Genomic DNA, 16,533 nt, shown 5'->3' on the forward strand with positions numbered 1-16,533 from the left:
AGTTAAAAATTCTTCAAAAATGTGATTTTTAAAATTTTTATTTAAATTCATTTTAGTTAACATATAGTGTATTATTAGTTTCAGGGGTAGAATTTAGTGATTCAAGTGCCCTCCTTAATGCCCATCAGCCAGTTACCCCATCCCCCAACCCATCTCCCCTCCAGCAACCCTCAGTTTGTTTCCTAGAGTTCAGCATCTCTTATAGTTTGTCTCCCTCTGTTTTCATCTTATTTTATTTTTCCTTTCCTTCCCCTATGTTCATCTGTTTTGTTTCTTAAATTCCACATATAAGTGAAATCATATGGTATTTGTCTTTCTTTGACTGACCTATTTCACTTAGCATAATACCCTCTAGTTCCATCTACATAGCTGTGAATGGCATGATTTCATTCTTTTTGATGGCTGAATAATGTTCCATTGTGTGTGTGTGTGTGTGTGTACATATATATACACACACAAGAGGTGGTATATATATATATATATATATATATATATATATATATATATATTCGTCTGTCAATGGACATCTGGGCTCTTTCCATATTTTGGCTATCGTGGACATTGATGCTATAAATGTTGGGGTGCATGTGCCCCTTCAAATCACTATGTTTGTATCCTTTGGATAAATGCCTAGTAGTTCAATTGCTGGGTCATAGAGTAGCTCTATTTTTAACTTTTTGAGGAACCTCCATACTGTTTTCCAGAGTGGCTGCACCAGCTTGCTTTCCCACCAACAGTGTAGGAGGATTCCCCTTTCCCCACGTCCTTGCCAACATCTGTCATTTCCTGACTTGTTAATTTTAGCCATTCTGACAGGTGTGAGGTGGTATCTTATTGTGATTTTGATTTGTATTTCCCTGATGCTGACTGATGTTGAGCATTTTTTCATGTGCCTGTTAGCCATTTGTATGTCTTCTTTGGAGAAATATCTGTTTGTGTCTCCTGACCATTTCTTGACTGGAGTATTTTTTTGGGGGGGAGGGTATTGAGTTTGATAAGTTCTTTATAGACTTTGGATACTAGCCCTTTATCTGATATGTCATTTGCAAATATCTTCTCCCATTCCATAGGTTGCCTTTTAGTTTTTTTGTTTTTTGTTTTTTTAAGATTTTGTTTATTTGATAGAGAGAGACACAGTGAGAGAGGGAACACAAGCAGGGGGAGTGGGAGAGGGAGAAGCAGGCTTTCCGCGGAGCAGGGAGCCCAATGCGGGCTTCGATCCCAGGACCCTGGGATCATGACCCGAGCCAAAGGCAGACGTTTCACGACTGAGCCACCCAGGCGCCCCAGTTGCCCATTAGTTTTGTTGACTATTTCCTTGGTTATGTGAAAAGCTTTTTATACTAATGAAGTCCCAATAGTTCATTTTTGTTTTTGTTCCCTTTGCCTCAAAAATGTGATTTTTAATGGCTACAAACATTTCATCATAGAGCTAGATCATATTCTCTTTTGTTATGTAGATTGTTCAAAACTTTTGCTATTATAAAGGAGGCTGAATGAACATCTTTGGACAACTAACTCCCATTAAGATTTGCAAGTCTTCAGTTACTGCAAATTATTTGAAGCTATCCAATTATTCTGGTCCTGCTAGAATGGTATTTGTATTAGACTTATAGCCCCAAACCCTCAATATTGAGAAACTGCTTGATATGAGAAGGAAAGTCTCATTTTTCCTTAATTTTTTTTTTTTAAATTCATGCCATATATCATGACTTTCAATCCTTTTGAGTTCAATACAAAGTTTAGGCACAAGGGGGAGATCCTCTAGCATAGCAAAGTGGCTGGAATTTCCTCCTGTACTATTTAGCAAAATAGATTTCAGAAAAAAAAAAAAAACTGGCAGAGTATAATTTTCATTGTTGACTGCACACATTCTTGTGGTTTCAACTTTAAAATCATTATAGTGGAGCTAGGATTCTGGTGTCTGCCATGGCAAAATGCAGTAAGGTCAATGACAAAAAAATTATGTCCTCATTCCTTTCTTGGCTGAAATTTTATGTATACATATAATATTTGCAACAAAATATTATAGTGGTTTATCGTAGAAGTATATAAAAATAGATGAGAAAATAAAATTAAAACTCAGGAAAAGTTAAAAAAATAGAATTTTGTTAACAATACAGAAAAGTTACTCTAGAAAATATTTTATTTTATTTTATTTTAATTTAATTTAATTTATTTGACAGAGAGAAAGCACAGCAGGGGAAGCAGCAGAGGCAGAGGGAGAAGCAGGCTTCCTGAGTAGCAGGGAGCCTGATGCAGGGCTCGATCCCAGGACTCAAGGATCATGACCTGAGCTGAAGGCAGACACTTAATGACTGAGCCACCCAGGCGCCCTAGAAAAAACTTTGTAAGAAAATAAAAATAATTGCTTTCCATTCATTTAACCTTTACTTGAAGAGAAAAAGCACTACTACGTTTGTTTTCTTATTTGGTTAATTTTAATATAGCAAATTAATTTTTACTGTGATTCAGAAAATTTAGAGGTACGAATATTCCAATTGTACCTTACATTTAAGAAGATATGAATTAGGGGGCACCTGGGTGGCTCAGTCGGTTAAGTGACCAACTCTTGATCTCAGCTTAAGTCGTGATCTCAGGGGTGTGAGATTGAGCCCCGGGTCGGCCTCTCTGCTCAGTCGGGAGACTGCTAGAGATTCTCTCTCTCCCTCTGTGCCCCCCACCCAGCTCCACCCCGTGCGTGCTCTCTCTCAAATAAATAAATCTTAAAAAAAAAAAAGAAGAAAATACAAATTGGGCATGGTATGCCTTCATTGCAGAAATTTTTCAAGTGGTGTCCAAGGGCTTCATCAGACATATCCAGGAAGTCTGTAAACTTGGCTGGGAAAAAGTTTCATCTTCATTTTCATTAATCCTGAATTGAAATTTATTATTTCCTTCAATTTTTTATGTCAATTGTAAATTTTTATGGTTTGACGATTTTTGATGATTTGTAATTGCAGCAATATTGGCAAAAAAAAATTATGGACCTTTTAAAAGGTCCATAATTCAGTCCCAATTTTTCAGCTTATTCCCCTTCATGTTCTTCTATATTTATATAGTTGCAATTATAATGAGCTCATTTTTAGGTTTTTACATGGCTTCCTAAAGTATTTCCTTCGATTTTGTGTATGGGCCATAAACTTCAGCAATATTAGTGGTACCTGTCCCTTTGTCGCCTGGGGAAATCATAGATCTTTTCATATCATATAGCAGTTGTTTCAGCCATCTTGAATTATTGTTTCATCATTATATCAAAAATTAAGACACTTTATTTGGGGAAGTTGATCGCACAAAAACAGCTAAGAACACCTGCTCTTATTTTTCTCCTTTCCCTCCAATTTTTCTCCTTTCCTTTTCTCAAAGCTGGTGGAAGACAGGACTGGATTTATTTTTATACGGTTTTTTGTTTTGTAGGCGAAGAGGAAGCACATTATACTGTATTTTTTTCTTCACATCTCAACCTTCACTTAATGCTAATTATCTATTATCCAGCTTGGTACCTTCCAGGGGTCCTTAAAAGAAGTGGAAAGATCTGACACGTACACATGGGTTGAGTCATCCTTAACTTTATCATTAGGAGATTTTTTTAAGAGATGAAAAAGTACTTGGAGTGTTTTTTCTTATTTAGAATTCTTATCTTAGAAGTATTTTTAAAATTCTAAAAATTGGAAACCAGAAAGCTATTTAAAATATAAAGCAAGAAGCAAAATTCAACAAAATTTCTTTCACATATATTTTCAATATTATGATAAGTATTGAGAATCAGTGAGTATCAAGCATAAGAGATGTGTTATAATCAGAATAGATACCATTTATGGAGCATTATGTTCCAGGCACGGTATTAAGTGCTTTACTCATAATGTGGCATGATATCCTCATAGAAACGCTGGGGGCAAATATCTGTATTCCATTATACATGCAGGAGCACTGAGTCTCAGTGATTTCAAGTAATAGGGCACAAGGCTGCTCAAGTAGTCAATGACAGAGCCAAAATTTAAACTCCAATCTGCTAAATTCCAAAACTCAAGTTATGGCTTTTATTGAAGTTATTATGCCGTAGGCGTAATTTGTAAACGTAATTAAAATTTTAGAAAATGAGTAAATATACTGGGGCGCCTGGGTGGCTCAGTCATTAAGCGTCTGCCTTCAGCTCAGGTCGTGATCCCAGGGTCCTGGGATTGAGTCCCACATCGGGCTCCTGGCTCAGCGGGGAGCCTGCTTCTCCCTCTCCCTCTGCCTCTCCCCCTGCTCATGCTCTCTCTCTCTGTATCTCTGTGTCTCAAATGAATAAATAAAATCTTTAAAAAAATGAGTAAATATACTATCATTAGAAATTTGAGTCATGAGTGAGATTATATGGATCATAAACCATATTATCAATCATTAATATGTTGAAGTCTTAGTAGAAGTAGAAAAAAACCTCAGCTCTAAATAGCGATACATTGTAGAATAATCTAGAGTGGGTGGGGCAGAAATAGGGATTGTTTTACTGTATCATTACATTTCGTATCTTTGGGCACACACGAATTCATGGAATTTTACAACAGGCTGAACATCACACTGAGAAAGGGAGTCTTCTCTAAGAACTTTGGTTCATAGGGCTGAACATCAGCAAATCTGGTAACAAAATGGAAGCCTCTCATGTTTCAGGCTACAAACCAGCTGAAAACAAGTGGGTAGTTATTTTGAAGGGAAATTATTTTTGTGAACAGATGGAAGTGATTTGACAAGAATGAACTGGCTCATTCATCCAACCAGAGGGATGACCAAAAATTGTTTTGCTATCTTGGTGAAATCCAAAATCTGTTCATGTAAATTATCTCAATTCTTGCCTGGTCTTTGATTGCAGTACTGATAAGTTGTTTCAAATTAAATGAGGCGCAATTTTATACTGATGTGTAAAAGTGTGCCTTAATTCTGTATTTCTATTCCTTTCTCATCAATTCCCCAATAGAATGTGATTTGAACTTTTGAAGCCCCAATGATGGTGCTCTTAGAGAAGACCTACCAGCCACCTTCCATTAGTGAGGTGGGTTCTTGTTCAAAGAGTTAGTAACTGGGCAAGGAATCTGAATACCCATCCCAGCTTTGTTACTAATTAACTATGTTAATTTCAGTTAGGTGTTCAATTATCCTGCTACTTAATGTTACAGATGGGTTGCTAGAGATATGATTATGTTGTTAGGTAAGAACCAAAGGATACAATTTATTTTCAGTTAAAATAATTGATTGAAAATATTCCACATTGTAGACTGTAGGCACTATAGACAGAAATTCTTCATGGAATGGAGGAATATTTTATTATATTGAGGAGCCTGTCTCAGCAACAGGACTCCAAGGGTAATACCTAAAGGATATTATGCTAAATGAAATAAGTCAGACTGAGAAAGACAAATACCATACAGATCACTCACATGTGGAATCTAAAAGACAAAACAAATGAATAAACAAACGAAAAGCAGAATCAGACCTATAAATGCGGAGAACAAACTGATGGTTGCCAGAGGGAAGAGTGGGGGGGTGGGCAAAATGGGTGGAGGGGAGCAGGAGGTTCAGGCTTCCAATTGAGGAATGAATAAGCCATGGGAATAAAAGGTATAGTATAGGGGAAAAAAAGAAAGAGGCTTATAGAAGGAGAGATCTCTCTTTTTTCTCTGGAGATTTTCTTTTCCTTTTTTTTTTTTTAAGATTTTATTTATTTGAGAGAGTGAGCAGGAGAGCATGAGAAGGGGGAGGGGCAGAGGGAGAGGGAGAAGGAGGCTCCCTGCTGAGCAGGGAGCCCCACTCGGAACTCTATTCCAGGACCCTGAGATCATGACCTGAGCCAAAGTCAGATGTTCAACTTGACTGAAATACCCAGGCACCCCCTGAAGGTTTTCATGTCCTAATGTGATAGTATATTTTCTCCATTTTACACATGCAATACAAACTCTGAGAGAATAAGCTCCAATAGTAGCAAGCAACAGAACCTGTATTTAAACAAGGTCAAAAGGGCCCAAACGCATAGTTTTGCCACCACTTACATTGCCTCCCATAATAATAATACTCTATCATACATTTTGCAAAACAGAAGAATTAACATACTATGTCATGTCATCACAAGAGCACTATGAGAGAAGTTATTACTGCATTAACTTGGTCTATGGGGCAATAGAAGCTCAACAAGATCCGCACAGCTAGTCAGAGGCTGGATTGGGGCTTGAACCGAAAAACTTACAAGTCCTCTGCCCTTTCGTTGATCCCATAAATTCTTTAGGACAAGTAGTAAGATCTCGGAGATCAGAAACACAACTCTAAAAAGTTAAGCTTTGTCCTATTGACTCCTGGTTCTCAATCTGTGCTTCTAGGAGTTCCTGGGATTCTGTGGAGGTACTTTGGGGGTTTGGGGTGGTGTGTAAGATGGGGGTCATGGGGAGGCCCTTTAGCTGGACTCTAGCACCCCACCCCTAGTCAACTAGGTGAACCAGGGAAATCTCCAAATTGGTCTACTCTGCATACTGGGCTCCTGAGAAAAATTCCAGTTGAACAAAGATTCATTGACTTTAAAAGGAGAAAGGCTTAGAAACCACTGCTGTAGGTGATAGGGAGTTTCTGAGGAGGGAAGTGGTAAGAACCAAAGGATACATGTTCTAGAAAGATCAGTCTGGCAGTTCTGTTGTAAAAGACTTTCAGTGTGGGAGAGTCCAGTACAGAAAGACTTAACAAAGAGGGGACAGGGAAATCATAGCGAGAGGTGGGGGACAGCAAAAACTCAAATTTTCTGGATCTTAGGATCAACAGGACTAAAAAGTATTTTTCTTACATATTTATTTATATTTTATTTTTTTAAATTATCACATGGTAAGTTTGACTTTTCTTTTGGAGTACAATTCTATGAATTTCAACACATGTATAGATTCTTGACAAACACCATAATCAGGATACAGATCAGTTCTATCATCCCCCCCAAATCCCCCCCGCCGCTGCTATTCTTTTATAAAGTAGCCTCTATCCCCACCCATAACTTCTGGCACCACCGATCTTATTCTTTGTTCTTATAGTTTTGTCTTCTTGAGAATGTCATATAAATGGAATCATACAATATCGACATTTTGAGATTGGTGTCTTTCACTCAGCATAATACCTTTGAAAGTCATCCATGTTGCTGTATCAACATCCAGGGGACTCTGAGATGGGAAAGGCTGCAAAAGGGAAGCATAGCTTGATAATTTTGGGATCTGAATGTTTTTGAGCAGAAAAGGGTAATAATCAGGTCCTGTGCACTCTCTGGGGTATTCATTTATTCATTTATAGAATTATTTACTGAGAAAAAAATACATGCTATGTACTGTTTTAGGTGTTTGGGATATAGTAATGAGCAAAATAAAAATTCCATCCTCAAGGAGGTTATATCCAGTGAGGGGAAACGAACAAGTCCATGTATGATTTAACGTCAGGAAGCGATATGCTCTGGGTAGCGGGGTAGAAGAAGAGACTATTTAAGACGGAATAGAATGGAAATGGACTGGGAAAACCCTGTGAGCAGGTCAGATCTGACCACAGACCTGAATGAAATACATCAGTGAACCACGTGGCCAATTGGGAAAATGAAAGGAGGAGGCAAAGGGAAAGTGGAGCGTAAGGGGCCCGGCCTGGACCACACTTGCCGAGTGTGAGCAAAAACAAGGAGGTGTAGATGGAGTAGCGGGGGAGTAGAGATGAGGCCAGGTCATGTAGAGTCTTGCGGGCTACTGAAAAGCCTTTGGATTTTTATTCAAAGTATGATGGGCAGCCAATGGAAGGTTTTGAGCAAGAGTGACCTGCTCAGATTTATATTCCATAAAGTCCACTCATGCTGCTGAATAGAGAATAGACTCTCAAGAGAATGTGTGCAGGGGAACCTGGGTGGCACAGTTCGTTAATTGTCCAGCTCTTGGTTTCCGCTCAGGTTGTGATGTCAGGGTCGTGAGATGGAGCCCCACGTCAAGCCCCAAGCTCAGTGCCGAGTCTGCTTGTTTCTCTCTCCCTCTCCCTCTGCCCCTCCTTTCTGTTCGCTCTCTCTTGCTCAAATAAATGAAGCTCCGAAAAAAGAGAGAGAGAATGTGTGCAGGATGGATTGGGGAATTGCAGAGAAACTCAGACAAAGGAGTCATGTAATCCGGGCCTGAACTAGGCTGATGGTAGCAAAAAATGGAAGAAAGATGAATGTAAAAAAAACATTTTAAAGGAAAATGGAGTCTATTATGTAGGATGTTACACAGGTTGAAATTTTAAATAATTTCAAAAAACGCAGATAAACTGGTAGATGACAAGGCAATCATTATAAGAGAAACTAAGGATGTTTAGCCTCACTGTACCTGCTATCTCGTGATTGAATTAATATAAACTGTGGCTTTTAAACTATGCTCCTAAGTGCCACTGGGGTTTTCTTAAGTTGTTTCCAGGGATGCCTGGAACAGTTTGAGCCTGGAGCCAGATTTTCAACCCCACTGCAACCAGAGCAGTGCCAAGATGATCTGTTTTATATATTTGCTTCCCTGTAAAATTTCACTGAAGTGTTACACAGAAAAAATGGAGGGAGGGTGACTCTGTGGGAAACCATGCACTGAAAACCTTATTCGATGAATGAAGAGACTTCCCCCTAGACAGACGCTCTTCTGGTGCATGGCATAGGGGGCCATCGGGCACAGATCTTGTACTACAGATCGGTTTTAAAAAAATATTCCCCTGGGGCACCTGGGTGGCTCAGTTTTAGTTAAGCGTCTGCCTTCGGCTCAGGTCATGGTCCCAGGGTCCTGGGATCCAGCCGCACATCCGGCTCCCTGCTCTGCAGGAAGCCTGCTTCTCCCTCTCCCTCTCCCACTCCCCCTGCTTGTGTTCCCTCTCTCGCTGTGTCTCTGTCAAATAAATAAAAATCTTTAAAAAATAAAAATAAAGAATATTCCCCTTCAATAATGTTATCTCTCCGTGTTTTCTTTTAATGATATCTATACTTACAGGTTTAGTTTTACTCACTATTCAAATGCTTTATTTTTTTGCTTTAAAAAAATGAAAATGAGGGGCGCCTGGGTGACTCAGTCCTCTGCCTTCGGCTCAGGTCATGACCTCAGGGTTGTGGGATCCAGCCCGAATCGGGGAATTGGGCTCCTTGCTCAGCGGGGAGTCGGCTTCTCCCTCTCCCTCTGTCCCTTCCCCTGCTCATGCTCTCTCTCTCTCTCTCTATGTCTCTCTTTCTCTCAAATAAATAAAATCTTTAAAAAAATGAAAAGGAAGTCATAACACATCTCCTTTCATAAATGTCTAACATTCTCCAACAAAATTCAGCAGGATCACGTCTTTTTGCTTTGGTTTTCTGTGTTTTAAAAATGACCTGTTGTATCATTAAGGTTATGCTAGTTGTTATAACATGTAAATACCCAGAGCTCAGTGGTTTAACAGAATAGAATGTACTCTTAGAAGTCCAGGTGGCCGGACGGGTGTGTGGGAGGTGATGCCTTATCTCCCCTATGCAGACATTCAGGGATATAGGCTGTTGGAGGCTCTCCCACCTCTCATATGTGGAGGTCATTCTGGAATCAGGATCTCGCCAGAAGACACGAGAAGAGAGGGCACACAGAATCCCACAAGAGGTTTTTAGGGACCAAACCTGGAAGCCACGCACTTCACTTCGACCCACATACCAAAGGCCAGAATTCAAAGTCACACCCAACCAGGCTTAGTGAACAGCTAACCAGTCTCTGCCACACAGATGGTTGTGATGTCAAAATGGAAACACAAGCCTGGGCCCTGGCTTTGGTTTTGCTGTGGGGCAAGTCAGGAGGTTTTGGACTATGTGTGAACACTGCAACATACGGCAATGGATTCAGAGGGGTTTTTTTCTCCACATACGTGTTATAAAATGGTCCTGGAGCTTAGACTAAAATACCTTTTCCTCTGTTTCTAACTCACTGTCCATTCTGATTGCTGCTCTGTGTGGAGCAGGTATTAAGTAGTTGTGGCTGACTTAGCTAATGAAATAAAGGCGTTTGCCCTCATAAATCAGTGTTTTGTATAAATGATGAAACTTTGAGGAACAACCTCAAGAGATATCTGTCCCTGGGAAGGCTAAGGTATTCATTTAAAAAAAAAAAAAAAGGATTATCTGAGTGCTTAGCTTTCTGTATTTTGCTTCTTTCTCTTTCTCTTTTACTAGAGGAAGCTTTATAGACCAAGGACATTTATGACTAGTAATGTAAGCTTATACAGAGGTTATTTTAATTGATGCCAAATTTCTGAATCAGAAGATAAAATCTTTTTTCAAAAATTAGGCTAATTTATTTTTATGATATTGTTGAGAGAAGTAGCTGAGGGTCGCTTTATTTATATATTACAGTTTTAATATATATTATATGTAATATAGTTGGTTCAACCTCAGTTGGTAATAAAATCTAGCCTGGTCTGAATCAGAAAAATCATCAAAATGTTTTGATTACTTCTGTGAAAACCTCAGCAGGAAGCCAGGACCAATCCTGAGAAGCCAGAGCAGTGCATATGAGAAACTCTTCACCCTCAACTTTTATAAATGTTTTATTAACAAGAGTTATTTGTTGCTTTTTGAAAGAAAGTTGGCATTATTTTAAAAGAAATTTAAAGCGTGTCTAAAATGAGGTCAGGAAAATCCCACACTCTCCCACCCAAACCCATAAGATTTTCCAAAATAATAAAGACATTTTAAAGATCCAGCAGAAGCTGGGATTTTGCTTAATTTAGAAACCACATTTGCTTTTGAAAGTTGATTTAATGGAATGTTTGGCAAATTATCATATTTTTTGGCGGAAATTTTTTTTTTAAGATTTTATTTGTTTATTTAATTGACAGAGAGAGAGAGACAGCGTGAGAGGGAACACAAGCAGGGAGAGTGGGAGAGGGAGAAGCAGGCTTCCAGCCAAGCAGGGAGCCTGATGCGGGGCTCGATCCCAGGACTCTGGGATCATGACCTGAGGCAAAGGCAGTTACTTAACCAACTGAGCCACCCAGGTGCCCCTTTTGGTGGAATTTTTTTTTTTTTTTTTAAAGATTTTATTTATTTATTTGAGACAGAGAGCATGAGAGGGAGGAGGGTCAGAGGGAGAAGCAGACTCCCTGCCGAGCAGGGAGCCTGATGTGGGACTCGATCCCGGGACTCCAGGATCATGACCTGAGCTGAAGGCAGTCGCTTAACCAACTGAGCCACCCAGGCGCCCCTTTTGGTGGAATTTTTAACATCGGTCCTTTAAGACCAATTGGTCCAACTTGTAGAAGCAAAAAGAACCCGAAGAACTGCATTCTTTTTTTTTTTTTTTTTTTTTCATTGCTGTTTTAGAGTACGCTGTGACATCCTGTTCCTGGAACATTCCTAACATGTCCTGTGAATGGATGGGGAGACCGTAGCCACAGGTTTGCAGGCTTTGAAGGTGGAATCTGGATCTTCTAAAATCTCCAAAGCTTATTTATTAATTTTGATGAGAAATAAAGTATCAAGTGGACAAGACATTAACATTTGAGATCTGGGGCTTTTCCCCTAAGTTCCCGTTGCACAATTAACTTCTATTGTGATTACCACATTCCCTCTTTATTCGTGTTACTGTATTCAGTTAAGTTACAGTCCTGTCTTGGCTGGGGACATAGTGTCTTTATAAAGTATCTTGCATATCTCTAGTTTGGTTTAATCGAATGAGGCCAATTGATTTCTAAGTTCTTGGAGATAAGGCACTTCTGTTGCTGCTAGTCGCTACCTACAAACCCTTTCTAATATCCTGATTTTTCGAAGTAAAGAAAGTGCTTTAAGAATTTGTTTGTATATGCTGAGTAGTTTAAAAAAAATTTTTTTTAAGACTATGATCTTCCAGGGCGCCTGGGTGTCTCAGCAGGTTAAGCATCCAACTCTTGATTTTGGCTCACGTCATAATTTCAGGGTCATGAGATCAAGCTCCACAAGGTTCTCTCTTGAGATTCTCTCTCTCCCTCCCCGTCTGTCCCGCCCCCACCTTAAAAAAAAAAAGATTATGATCTTCCAAAGTTCTAAGCAATTTAGAATAAGAGTAAACAATTTTGCTTTTCTAGTCCTTTTTTGCAGTGTTTCGAGAGGAAATTTCGTACTCTTGTGTTTTAAAAGAACAGTGCTAACAGCTAACACTTTGTACTTTGTCCCAGGTTCTGTACTGGGTACTTTACATGCATTAATCCTTACAAAAACCCCATGGGTTAAGTACTATTATTCCCTCTACAGTACAGACCAGGAAAGAGGCCCAAGAAAGTGGAGAAATGGTTACCCAAGATCACAAGGCCAGGCAATGGCAAAGCCAGGATTTCATCCCAGGCAGCCTGGCTCCAGAGTCTGTCCACGTAACCTATGTTTGAGGGCCTCAAAGTCCTGGGATAAACCCAAGGACTTTTACTATTTTTAAACAAGGAAAAGATCTCTCTTACAAGCTTATACTTTGCTGGTGCTTCCTCCTCTCCCCCATATATACGAAAAGAACTACATCTCATTTACAATCTGATTTCAGTTAAGGGGGAATCTACTGATTGCCAGTTTTGTTACAGCAGGGGAAATGCTTGACCTGACAACACTTTCACTTGGTAGTCTATTATTTCCAGCTCCCAAGGAGGGCTGCTTTTTGTCTGGGAAAAATTCTGCCAACTATATGGGTCAGTTCTAATTTTTCAGTAACACATCTATGGAATTAATACAGCAGTGATATTCTTTCAATATTGTAAACTTCTCTTTTAAAGATTTGATTGCTGTTCAACAGCCAAAATATTTTTCTGAGCATAATATTGCTTCATTTTTCTTCAGAGAATTTCACAATTTCACAATCTGATGCTTTCAACCACACTAGTTGCTTGCAGCCTTTGGCCACGTTTCATTCAGTTGTTTAGAGAAATATTTAAATCAAATATGGTCTTTTTTTTTTTTTTTAACTTTTTTTTTTTTTTAAGATTTTTTATTTATTTATCTGAGAGAGAGAATGGGAGACAGAGAGCATGAGAGGGGGAGGATCAGAGGGAGAAGCAGACTCCCTGCCGAGCAGGGAGCCCGATGCGGGACTCGATTCTGGGACTCCAGGATCATGACCTGAGCCGAAGGCAGTCGCTTAACCAACTGAGCCACCCAGGCGCCCCTCAAATATGGTCTTTTAAAACAATCTTCAGACAACTAAAATGTCATAGGAGTGGTTTCAGCAACAGGTTTTGAAATATAAGTCAAATGCCCCCAAAGTTATTATCGTATTACAAATTTTCCTATGAGAAACGTATATTTGCAAGACAAACAAGCAAACCAACAAAAGGAGAAACCAGAGCAATAAACTCGTGACATTACAAGAAAGCTCCAAAATAAAACCCCAAGTGCCAGGAGAGAGCGAGCTCTTCACTCCCTCCCAGAGCTACTCATGAGGCATTTTTATCTCATCTCCAAGAGCCTATTTATTTAACATATACCTCAGCAGGGCCAGGTTTATAAACACATTTCAGGATAAAATTTAGCATTATAGCCGAATGAGCTGGAAATTCTGGTTTAAGCTGGATGTGCCCAGGACTTCCTGTTCTCAAACTGCAAAATGTTTGCCTTCCTCTATCAGCATCTCAGACTAAATTTGTCCCAAGCTGAACTGTCTCTCCTCCTCCCTCCTCTGCTTTGTCTCCTTGCTGCCTCTCAGGCTTCACCCCAATTCCAGTCTGGCTGGAAGCTCGGGGACTCCAGACCTTCCCCAACCTCCCCATCTGCACCCCCATGGCACGAGGGCCAGCTCTCAGCTGCTCCATGACAGCCCCTCTGGAAGACCTCCTTGCTCCGCCTCCATCTCCTCCAACAGATCCCACCTCTTGTTGCCCCATTGTCTTCCTCCAGGTGCAAGCTTCCCAACGTTCCTCTTCCAAAACCTGGGCAGCGGAAGAGTTCCTACACACCATGGCCCAAACTCAGCCTGGCATCTAATCTGGAAGATGCACTTATATGAGATGTACCAGGTCACACAGCTGGTAGCTTTCGGTCTTTCTTGATGTTACAAAGAAAAATAGAAGTCTGTACTGAGGTATGATGGGTCATAATATAAATTGTCCATGCATGCAGTTTAGTGAGAAATCTGGGCTGGAATTTGCTTTGTGCATTTGGACCTTCCTCCCTTGCTTAAACCATCATCCTGCCCAGGGGCGCCCCAATGCCAGCCTGCATGGTCTGTCACCATCATACCAGCTCATCCCTTCCAGGCTCCAGCTGAGACCTACGTCCAGACTCCATCCTCCCTCTCAACCCTCAAAGACACATCATCAGATGCTGCCTTAAAGGCTCCCTTGGCTCATGTCTTGACATCCCAGAAAGTTCAAAGGCATCTGGGTGGGGGCAAGCCAAGCACTTCGTCTGCTCCCACTTACACAAAAGTGCATTGCTGTCACTTAGAGAAAAATCTACTTAACACTGAATAAAATTTTTTATTGTGCATATTTGTTTTTTTAGCTTTATTGAGGTATATTGACAAGTAAAATTGTACGATATATCAAGTGTGCACAGTGGTGATCATTGTATGTATTGTAAAAGGATTCCTCCCATCTAGTTAATTAATGAATGCATCCATTACCAGCGCTTTTTTTTTTAAGTTGGCTCCATGCCCAGTGTGGAGCCCAAAGCGGAGCTCGAACTCATGACCCTGAGGTCAAGACCTGAGCTGAAATTAAGAGGCAGATGCTTAACCGACTGAGACACCCAGATGCCCCTGACTTTTTAAATTTTTTTTAAAGATTTTTATTTTTGAGTAACCTCTACACCCAACATGGGGCTCAAACCCACAACCCCAAGAGATCAAGAGTCGCATGCTCTACCAACTGAGCCAGCCAGGTGCCCCAACCAATGCTGACTTTTAAAAAGACTGTGGGAATTCATATCTTGTGTTGTCAAGAAGAAGAATTACAAAGTTGATCACAGTGACCAGAATTTGACTTCATAAATTTGAATTCTGAAACAACTGGATGCAGAGTTAATAGAGAAGGGACTTTCTCAGCTTGGTTCTCTGCCAGGTGCCTTGGGATTTCATCAATTTATGTGTTTCTCCAGGCAGTGTCTTTTTATTGAAAAATTTAAAAGTGTGTAGTAATTCCACTGCAAGGAAAAACTGCAACTTGAAAACATGATTACTACAAATGATACTATATTTTAAGAGGAGATTTCTGAAAGCCTTAGTTTCCCTTAAGGATTTTTTTTTTAATGGTGTTCCAGGTGAAAGCCTTTGAGGTGATTATGGGTTGGATATGCAGCAATGTGAACTGTAAAAACAGAAACCACTGTCAAGGCCAACAAATCCTCAGCCAATAATGGATGCATGTAGGATAACTGGATAGAATCCAAGGAGAGCTGCTATCTTTCTGATTTTGTTCAATTTTAGAACAGCACACAGGTCCACCAAGGGCCTTCAAGTGAGGTGAGTGGGGTTCCATTTTTAGGTTCTGCTACAAAGAGTGAGACCTTCCGCAGGATACTCACCTTCTCTGTGCTTGAGTCTTACGGTCTAGGGTCTGATCCTCATTCTGCCCCTGACCAGCTCTATACTGGTGAACAATTTATTTCATTTCTTTGTGATTGTTTCCTCATCTTAAAAATGGATTATTCTCGGGCGCCTGGGTGGCTCAGTTGGTTAAGCGACTGCCTTCGGCTCAGGTCATGATCCTGGAGTCCCTGGATCGAGTCCCGCATCGAGTCCCGCATCGGGCTCCCTGCTCGGCAGGGGGTCTGCTTCTCCCTCTGACCCTCCCCCCTCTCATGCTCTCTCTCAAATAAATAAATAAATAAATAAAATCTTAAAAAAAAAGGATTATTCTAATGTCCACTTGATACTCTTGTTTTATTCAATGAGACCACACCTGGAAAAGCACTTAGAATAGCTCTTGTAAGAACACATACGTCTTTTGTAACTAGAAGCCACGGCTGTTGCTAACACCAGTATTACTATTACTTCTATTTTCCTGCAGGTTGTTGAGAAGGTCAAATGCAAGCACGCTCACCGGGACAGGCTACTTAATTTGCAGAATGAAAATGTAGGGTCCCGTGTCCAAAAATCATTAAGGATGTCAAGGCTGGAACAGCCGAACATTAAATCAAACGCGGGACTCTCCCGCACAGCCTGCACGCCCTCCAAGCCGGCCCTGGAGCCTGAAGGAGCAGAGCGTTTGCATACAGTAGGTGCTAACTAAAGCCTCTCCACCTTTGTGTCAGCACGGGAACGTTGACCAGAACACTGACCACTCGCTGTCACTTGTGCCTGCCAGGCAGAAGGACAAGCCCTGGAATCGCGCTCGCGGGGCGGGGGGGCCCACGGCGAAGACCGGCCTCTCCCACCCGGGACCCCCAGCCTCCTGGCGAGTGTCTGCCGCTCAGCAACGCCTAGGTCTGGCCACACCGGGCCGCCGGGGCCGCCGAAGCCGCGGCTCAGCGCCGCCCGCGCGCGCGAGGACACGGTCGAGAGGCTCGGCGTCTGTCCGCGGCCCGCGGCGCATCTCAGAGGCCCAAGGCTGCGGGGCCACCCGGCGAGGGCGCAGCCC

Source organism: Mirounga leonina, unplaced genomic scaffold (assembly GCF_011800145.1).
Source record: "Mirounga leonina isolate KUSES-001 unplaced genomic scaffold, KU_Mleo_1.0 Mir_53, whole genome shotgun sequence".
NCBI lineage: Eukaryota > Metazoa > Chordata > Mammalia > Carnivora > Phocidae > Mirounga > Mirounga leonina.